The sequence below is a fragment of the Thalassophryne amazonica genome, chromosome 18 (genome assembly GCF_902500255.1).
Source record: "Thalassophryne amazonica chromosome 18, fThaAma1.1, whole genome shotgun sequence".
In the NCBI taxonomy this organism is placed as follows: domain Eukaryota; kingdom Metazoa; phylum Chordata; class Actinopteri; order Batrachoidiformes; family Batrachoididae; genus Thalassophryne; species Thalassophryne amazonica.
The window spans coordinates 21,269,135-21,276,927 of record NC_047120.1 but is presented as its reverse complement, the minus strand read 5'-3'; the positions used below and the strand labels follow the sequence as shown (position 1 = coordinate 21,276,927).

The following is a 7,793-nucleotide window of genomic DNA, read 5'->3' as shown; positions in this document are numbered from 1 at the left end:
TTTCAGTTACCTTTGTTCATTTCTAAATTCAAAGTCCCTGGTGATCTTGGACAAAGGGAGTTGAAACATTGAGGGTGGTAACGTCACTTTCCTTCAGTAATAAATTATCCAGAGATTTTACAGAATATGGAGAAATTTTACATATATCTTTCATCAAAATCCTCCTCATCCTGTTGTGAAAGTATTCACAGAATCTCTGGAGGAATACCAGGTGAATAAAATATTTGAGCGTTACAACATGTTATGAAGTAACACCAGCAAAACTGAGTGAACAAACCTGTTCTGTAGAAGAGATTTGGAGGATTAAAAACAGCATCCAGACCTTTACCTCTTTTGTTCTCTTCTTTTAAATGATACATTTCATCTTCCTGGTCTGTGATCATTCCTTCATCAGCAGGTGTTAGCTGTAGTTTTAACATGTCCCTCAGCTGCTGGACTTCAGACATGTTTGTAGAAAGACTAAGACACACAAAAGAAAGACTAAAAACAGGCCGATTTAATCATCTGCTGCTGCTCTGCTGCCCAATCACAAGTGCAGTGGCAGGCACAGCTAACCAAAAAGTTAGCTTCGATAACCATTATTCCGATAACTGAAAGGTTGTCTTTTACGACGCTAAACCGATAAACTGCTTAAAAATTGTTTTTTTCTTTATTACAAATAACCGATAACTTAGTTCTGATTCAGACGTGGCCACATCAGATTATCGTAATTGCTGGACTATAGAGCACACCTGAATATTAGCCGCACACACCAATTTTAAAAAGAAGAAGAAATTGTACATGAATAAGCTGCGGGTCTCTACGTTGTAACATGAGATATTTACACAGAAACATTTTTTTTTTAACTTTTAATTAAATACATACCGTAAATGCTTATTTTCCCCTGAAGGTGACAAATATTGACGCGCGTCTCATCCAGCACGCGCGCACAGTGTCTCTGCGCCACATGGAGAACTGAGTAATTTTATAACTTTTTCTTGAGATTTCATCACGTGTGCAGCCAGGATCACCTGGTGTCTGTGGAAAATGAGATGTTATTGTGGCGCTGTGACTTTTTCAACTTGTTGCACGAAGACAGAGAACCAGTGTGTAGAAGGGTGGAGGGAGGGAGAGAGAAAGCTCTGCTAACTGATGTCACGGTGCAACTCTGCTGCAAAGACGGACTTTTCTTCACTAAAACATTCAGGTAAGACCTTACATTTACATTGTGTGTGAAATTACACTGCACGAGGACCGCAGCTTTCAGGAAATCAATTGACGTAAAACTCCAGAAATTAGCCACATCCATGCAAAAACCGCAGTGTTCAAAGCGCGGAAAAAAGTTGCGGATTATAGTTCGGAAATTATGGTACACTGTCGGCTTCTGATAAACCAGTTTCACTTTAAGCGCCACAGGGTCTGCTGGGTAAATTCAAGGATCACAAACACATAATGCACGAAAAATGAATGAATAAAAAATAAAACCCTAAACATTATCATCTTTCAAAAGCAGTAAAACACAGTATTAGAAGTCAGTTTATTTCAATATTATATATACACACACACACACCGTCATTTATGAACTAAAAGCTGATGCTTTTTCCACACGCTTTGAACCCCGTGGCTTAAACCACCGAAATACATCCATTAATGCATTGATTGTCAGAGTAAAGGGCACGTAGTAAATATAAATTCTTACCTGTTAATTTCAGTGGGATTCATCTGAAGAAATAATCAACAAAGTGTCTTGATTATCCAAAACGGTGTCTAAATGGTGAAGAAAAGCTCCTCTGTACACAGCGTTTGCACACAGTGTTTTAAAACCACAAAGTTAATTCACTAGCAAAAACATTAGCTTCGATAATCATCGGTTATTGGATCAGCTTAACTGTGCCCACCACTGCACAAGTGTGAGACAACACCAAAATGTCCCTGTGTTAGGACAGATGTCCTAAAGCACAGAGCTGTGAAATGAAAATTGCGAAATCTGAGGAAAATGTGCAGGGGTTCTGGGTGGCACAGCCCCCCATCAACCAAATTAATTTTGTATCTAATGATACATTTTCAGCATCTCCTGGAAGAAAAAAAAATATCAAAAGAAGCACATATTTAAATGATCCTACATTCAACCTTTCATTTGAACTGTCAATGATAATTTGAAATAACAGAATATGACATGAAAGTAGGACCCGGAATGATTTCCCTTGTAATTATAAACCAAATTGTGCATTAACTCAGAACCAGAGGTGTAAAACTCTAACTTCAGAAAGTAAAAGTCCAGCCACATATTGTTCAATCTTCCTAATAAACCATCTGATTGTAATTAGTTCAGCTCTTCAGGCAGGTGGATGAACTCATTATGCAGACCACCTGTTTTAGGTGCACAGGTAGAAGAAACACATGGGAGGGTTTTTACACCTCTGCTCAGAACAATTAAACTACAAGAAATTCATGAAGACTGAAAAGACTGTTAAAGCATTTCAAAATCCACAGCTAAAGCTCGTAAAATATTATGAAAATCTTGGTAAAATATCAACAACATACCGTATCATAAAAGTCTACATTAATAAAAAAAGTCACATAATTTTGTGTGGAATCCTGTTTGAACAGCACGTTTATTTTCCAGGGAGAGAATTTTTTTTTACCATGTTTCTTGATGTTTGATTGATTCTTTTTTTTTTTTTTGCCACCTTGCACTCGGCCGAGACAGACGCACTTCTCCCTCCCTCCTTATCTTTCCTGCTTCTGTGGCGTGTTGTCTGTGAGGCTGCAGCTTTGCTCTTCTGGAAAACGACAAAAATGTATCTGTTAAAGTGGTCTCTGAACGCAATTGACACTATTTTTTCTACAAGACAGTCGGGGGCGGAGAACCCGACCTGTCCTGCCGGGACGCATGTGATGGGTTACGTGATGGACTCGTGGAGGAGATGGCAGGTCATGTGCCTTTACATGCTTTCTGTAGAGGACGTCGAAGATGTGTACATATTCGGCTTGGTGGTGACCGGCTTTCTGCTGTGTGGAGCGGGCACTGTGCTGGTTTACCGGAAAATCAAGAAAGTGGAAGCAGCTTTGATTGGTCCTTCCATGCTGCCCTACATGATTGATTCGATTGGGAAGGCAGTGGCTGCATAGCGTTGGAAAACATCTCGAATAGAATCGCAGCCCTGGAAAGCCGCTCTGACCGTCTGTGAAGACCACATTCTACATTCAGATGCATTGAGAGCCACTCTGTTCTCAGAACTGTGGAATCTTTCAGGCGTCTGCTAATCTGGCTATTCATTTGGCTTCCCAAATACAGCTGCACTTCAAGGTCACTGTGATAAAACCTCCTCAGAAGATCAACACTTAAGCCTCGCTCCCTGGTCTTCCCCCCTCCCCTCAGCTTCTCCAGCTCTGACGTTGACTGTGACTGCTCAGGACTGTTAGGGCTGCCCCTCCCCCTCCAGGATTGTCGGACAAGGCCACTGACGGCGCCAAACAGGCTGCCTCCGGAGTGTTCTGATAAACTGGACCTTTTCAAATCTCGGTTGTCGTCCTGTGTCCTTGTTTTTGTCTGTGTGATTATTGTTTTTCTGTGCTGATGGGGATTTTTTTCCTCATTGCTGCTGTGTAATGCAGAGGCTATGAGGGTTTTTTTTTTCCCCTCCTTTTCCCTCATGTTTTGCTTTTCATATATGTTTATGTACCGGGCCAGCCTATGTGTTGTGTGTTTGTTATGGGTCGGTGTTGGTTTGCTCAGCCCTGCTGTTGACCAAGGCAGGGATGTACATCTGGAGCTGGTCCCCGGGCGCCTAATGGCGACTTCTGCTCCTACTGGCAATTAGGAAGGGTTAAATGCAGTAGACACATTTCATTGTGCAGGGAACATGTTCTTCTGTGCATATGACAATAAAATTCCTTTGTATCCTTGAATCCTTTGATGGCACAAGATGTAGTTCGCGTTTCCTGTTTCTTTTATCTTTCAGATGTTTTCAGATAATGTTAAATTCAACACAGTGCCACGGATTCTTGTCCTTATTAAAACCTTTTCACAGTCTTTCTCGCCATCTTCATTGTGTGTGACTTTGCCCCGTGACAGACATGCTGCAAAATTCTTCTTTTAAAATCTTGATAACTCTAAAATATGTGATGTCCACATGCCCCGTTTAGCTTAAGAAGAGCGTCTTGGAGCAGAGACACAGCGTTGCCAAAGCAACCAAACAGTCCCGTGTTACGACAACTGTTGTAACTGCTGCGCTTTGAGTGAGGCATTTTTCTCCACGGACACTGATTTGTATCCATTATACAGATCAATTTCCGTGGACTTAGAAAACTTGCACAATGCGACAGACATTTTAAAAACTTAGTGATGTAAAACACGAACACCCCCCCACCCCCCACCCATGATGAAATCCACAGAATTTCTTGGATCCGCTGAGTTTTCACAGCCCTGCATTTGGATGTGGTGGAGTTGGTCTGAAATAAAGTTTAGTGGACAAAACTGCTCTTGATCAACAAACTTCAGGCTTGAAAACAGCATCCAGCATGTTGACTAGTTTCTTCTCTTCTTTAAATCCACTTGTTTCTTCTTGATGCTCTGTGATGTGTTTGTTTCTACCAACTCATACATCTCAGCATTAGCAACAGTTAGACGCTGTTTCAACAACCTTCTCAACTGTTCCTCCTTTTCGTGCTAACTTCACCTTTTCTTCTTCCCGTTTACTGTCGACCTTTGTGCTTCTGGAGTTCTTCAAAAAAACATATTCAAGGATCACAGAGTGAAGTTTGATATGTTCAGAGAAGAGTGTCCAGCATCTCCAGCTAACTAGCATTAGCAACTGAAGCTAACAGGAAACAGTTCTTTGATGGATTGTAATGGTGGTTGGCAATGTAACATAGGTGCATTACCGCCATCTACTGAATCGGGGTGTGTGTGTCTGCGCTTTCCCGTAATTCCCACTTTGAGTTCTAAGGGTGACATTGAACCATTTCTCTCTCTTACCACATCATAGTATGCAAATAAAAAGCAAATGTTGTGATGACGTTATTTAGCAACTTCTTGCGACTTTTAGGACAGCCAATAGCTACTTTTCTTACTGAGGAGTTGGCTACACTGTCTTCCTGTTTCCATAACATGAGGCAGAGTGTCAAAATGGGGACTTGCTCAAAATTAACAAATTTAATGACAAATATAACCTAAATTGCCCTATTAGAGAATATTGAAAGGTGACAGGAAATATCTACTAGAATTCATTAATTTAATTCGAAACAATTTTGACAAAACAACAACGTTGTAGCAACGTAAACAAAGTAGCAACGTTACCAAAATTAATTATCAATTATGTAGATTTTTTTTTACATAAAAGATGCATTAATTAATTCTTAAGGTATTGCTTTATCTGTACAATGTATTGTGGCTCAATAAGAAAGATACCAAGTCTCAATGATTGTAAGAAAAACAAAATTATGTCTATTAGAACTAAATTCCTTCAATTTCCAATCCCTCCAAAGTATATAAAAAAAAAAAAATACAATTCAAAATATGAAATGAAATTCATCCTTCTAATGAGTTCATATGAAAAAGATTTAAATTTGACGTAGATAATTGTTACGTACGCAGAGACAACAGAGCACGCCTTCTTTGAATGTAGCACAGTACAAAATTTGTGGAAATCGGTACACCGCTGACCTCCGGTTCTGTGAACACAGACTCATTCTCTTATAAAACCACACAAATTGGTATTTTCCTGGAAAATAAGCATCTTGAGTTTCTAGTGAATAATATTCTTATAATAACCACATTTTATACACATAAATGTCATGTCAAAATCCCCCCACCATCTTTGACCACACTATAAAAAAACACTTCTGTTATTGAAATGTATGAAAAGGGTTGAAACTGCCCAAGCTGATAAATTCTGTATGCTTATTACTCTTTGTTTTTATATATATATATATATATCTTTGTCTTATTTCTATATTTGTTTCAGGCTTATTGATTTAGGAATTCTTCAATTGCTTAGTTTTTCTTTTTTATTTATCGCCATTATTATTTTTGATGCTTTAGATAATAGTTTGCTACTGCATTATAACAGATACAGGCCATATGACTCAATGAGAAAATGTCATGCAGATTGTTTTTTTTTTTTCCTTTGGAGGTGTGTTTATCAAGTTTTCTGCCGTTATGTCTGTTTTTCATACTGATAAATGTCAATGTATTATTTTGTTCTAATAAAGTTTATTTAAAAAAACAGCGGCACAGACGCGCTGACGTCTTCTCAGAGCCGACGTGTGCCCAATGAACACTGATGCGTGTGTCACGTGATTTCTGGAAAACAACACAGGCTTCGATTCAGGGCTTCAGTTACTGCAGGACTCGACACATGGTTCAGAATTTCGACACAGTTCACTGCCTGCGCACCAAGTTAAGATTAATTTACACAAGAACACGCCAGAATCAACATGACGCAGTTTTCTTCAAATATTAACGTGTTTGTTGGCGTAATCTGTCGTCACACTAACAACCAGAGAAAGAAAAAGCCCCGAGGAAACAAACCAACCAACATTTTAACACATTAACGTCATCCACAACTTCATAAACATTTACCTGATCAGCAGCGACCAACAGCAGAGACAAAAGGCGCAGACGACCGTCCAAAAGACAAAACTCTACCACACTGTCCAGACTCGGCATTAGCAGCAGTTAGCCGCTGTTTCAACAACCTTCTCAGCTGTTCCATCTTTTCGCGCTAACTTCACGTTTTCTTCTTGTTCCGGATTACTGTCGGCCTTTGTACTTCTGGAGCTCTTCAAAAAACATATTCAAGTTCACAGAATAAAGTTTGATCTGTTCAAAGCGTCTCCAGCTAACTAGCTTTAGCTTTTGGTGCTGACAGGAAAGTTCTTCTTCGTCGCTTATTATATAACAACGTTGACGAACTTATCGTTGCATTACCGCCACCTCCTGGACCTGGAGCGCAGAGACGAGTATAAGAGGGGGGAAAAAAAACCCTATATTTTCGCCATCAGTCATTATACAGACGGACGCGGCGCTCGTCGAGTACACAAACACCGTGATCGGATCCAATTTGCTCGATGAAAGGACTTGGTAGTCCGAGGGGTAAGCGCGACAAAAACTTGCGTAACATTTCGTAAGTAAAAGTCTGGTTGTTTTACGAACTGACTGCATAATTGTCAAATAGGACTTTACCACTGTCATTTTTCATATAATTTTGGAAATGATAACCCCTGAGTTCATATTTGCAGAATTTCTGCAACAAATTTAAATCTTGCAGGTTTATACAGCAGTTGTATTTGAAGTGTGTTTGTTGAAGAAATTAAAGATTATTTCAAAAATAAAAATCCCAGTTGGAATTAAATTTTTAAATGTATCACTGTCAGCAAAAAACAAAAAACAAAAAAAAAAAAAACTTATCACAGCAGATTTTAAACCGAATAAAAATTTTCCGGTTTGGCATTTCCATTTGTTTTGGTAATATTATTTCTGTGTTTGAAAAATGATGAACTCTATCAATTACAGCCAACGACAGTCTAATCATAGGTTTGTAAATCACAGAAATGTTTACATGAATGCAGCAGATACAATCCATAAATCACAAGACAAGAAACAATCCGGACTGTTTGAGATTGATTTAAAACAAATATTTCTTGAAGTTTAAGACTTTCCAGTGAAGTCACATTGACGAGAAATAACTGAAAAATAAATTCATTTTTATTTTTGTTAAATACACAATGGAGAAATCTCTCAAAAATAAATGAATAGAATGCTTCATAATTACTTTGTTTTTTCTTAAAAAAAAAAAAAGATTAACATT

The 7,793-nt window shown here is 38.7% G+C and overlaps 1 long non-coding RNA gene across 1 annotated transcript; it reads right to left on the bottom strand.

Annotated features, from left to right (window-relative positions):
* Positions 1-403: 403 nt before the first annotated feature.
* LOC117531221 lies at positions 404-7,589 on the bottom strand. The gene is made up of 3 exons (XR_004566568.1): positions 7,576-7,589; positions 6,566-6,847; positions 404-459 (listed from the first exon to the last, which is right to left on the bottom strand). It is a non-coding gene; the product is annotated as an uncharacterized LOC117531221 (long non-coding RNA).
* Between the last annotated feature and the right edge of the window lie 204 nt (positions 7,590-7,793).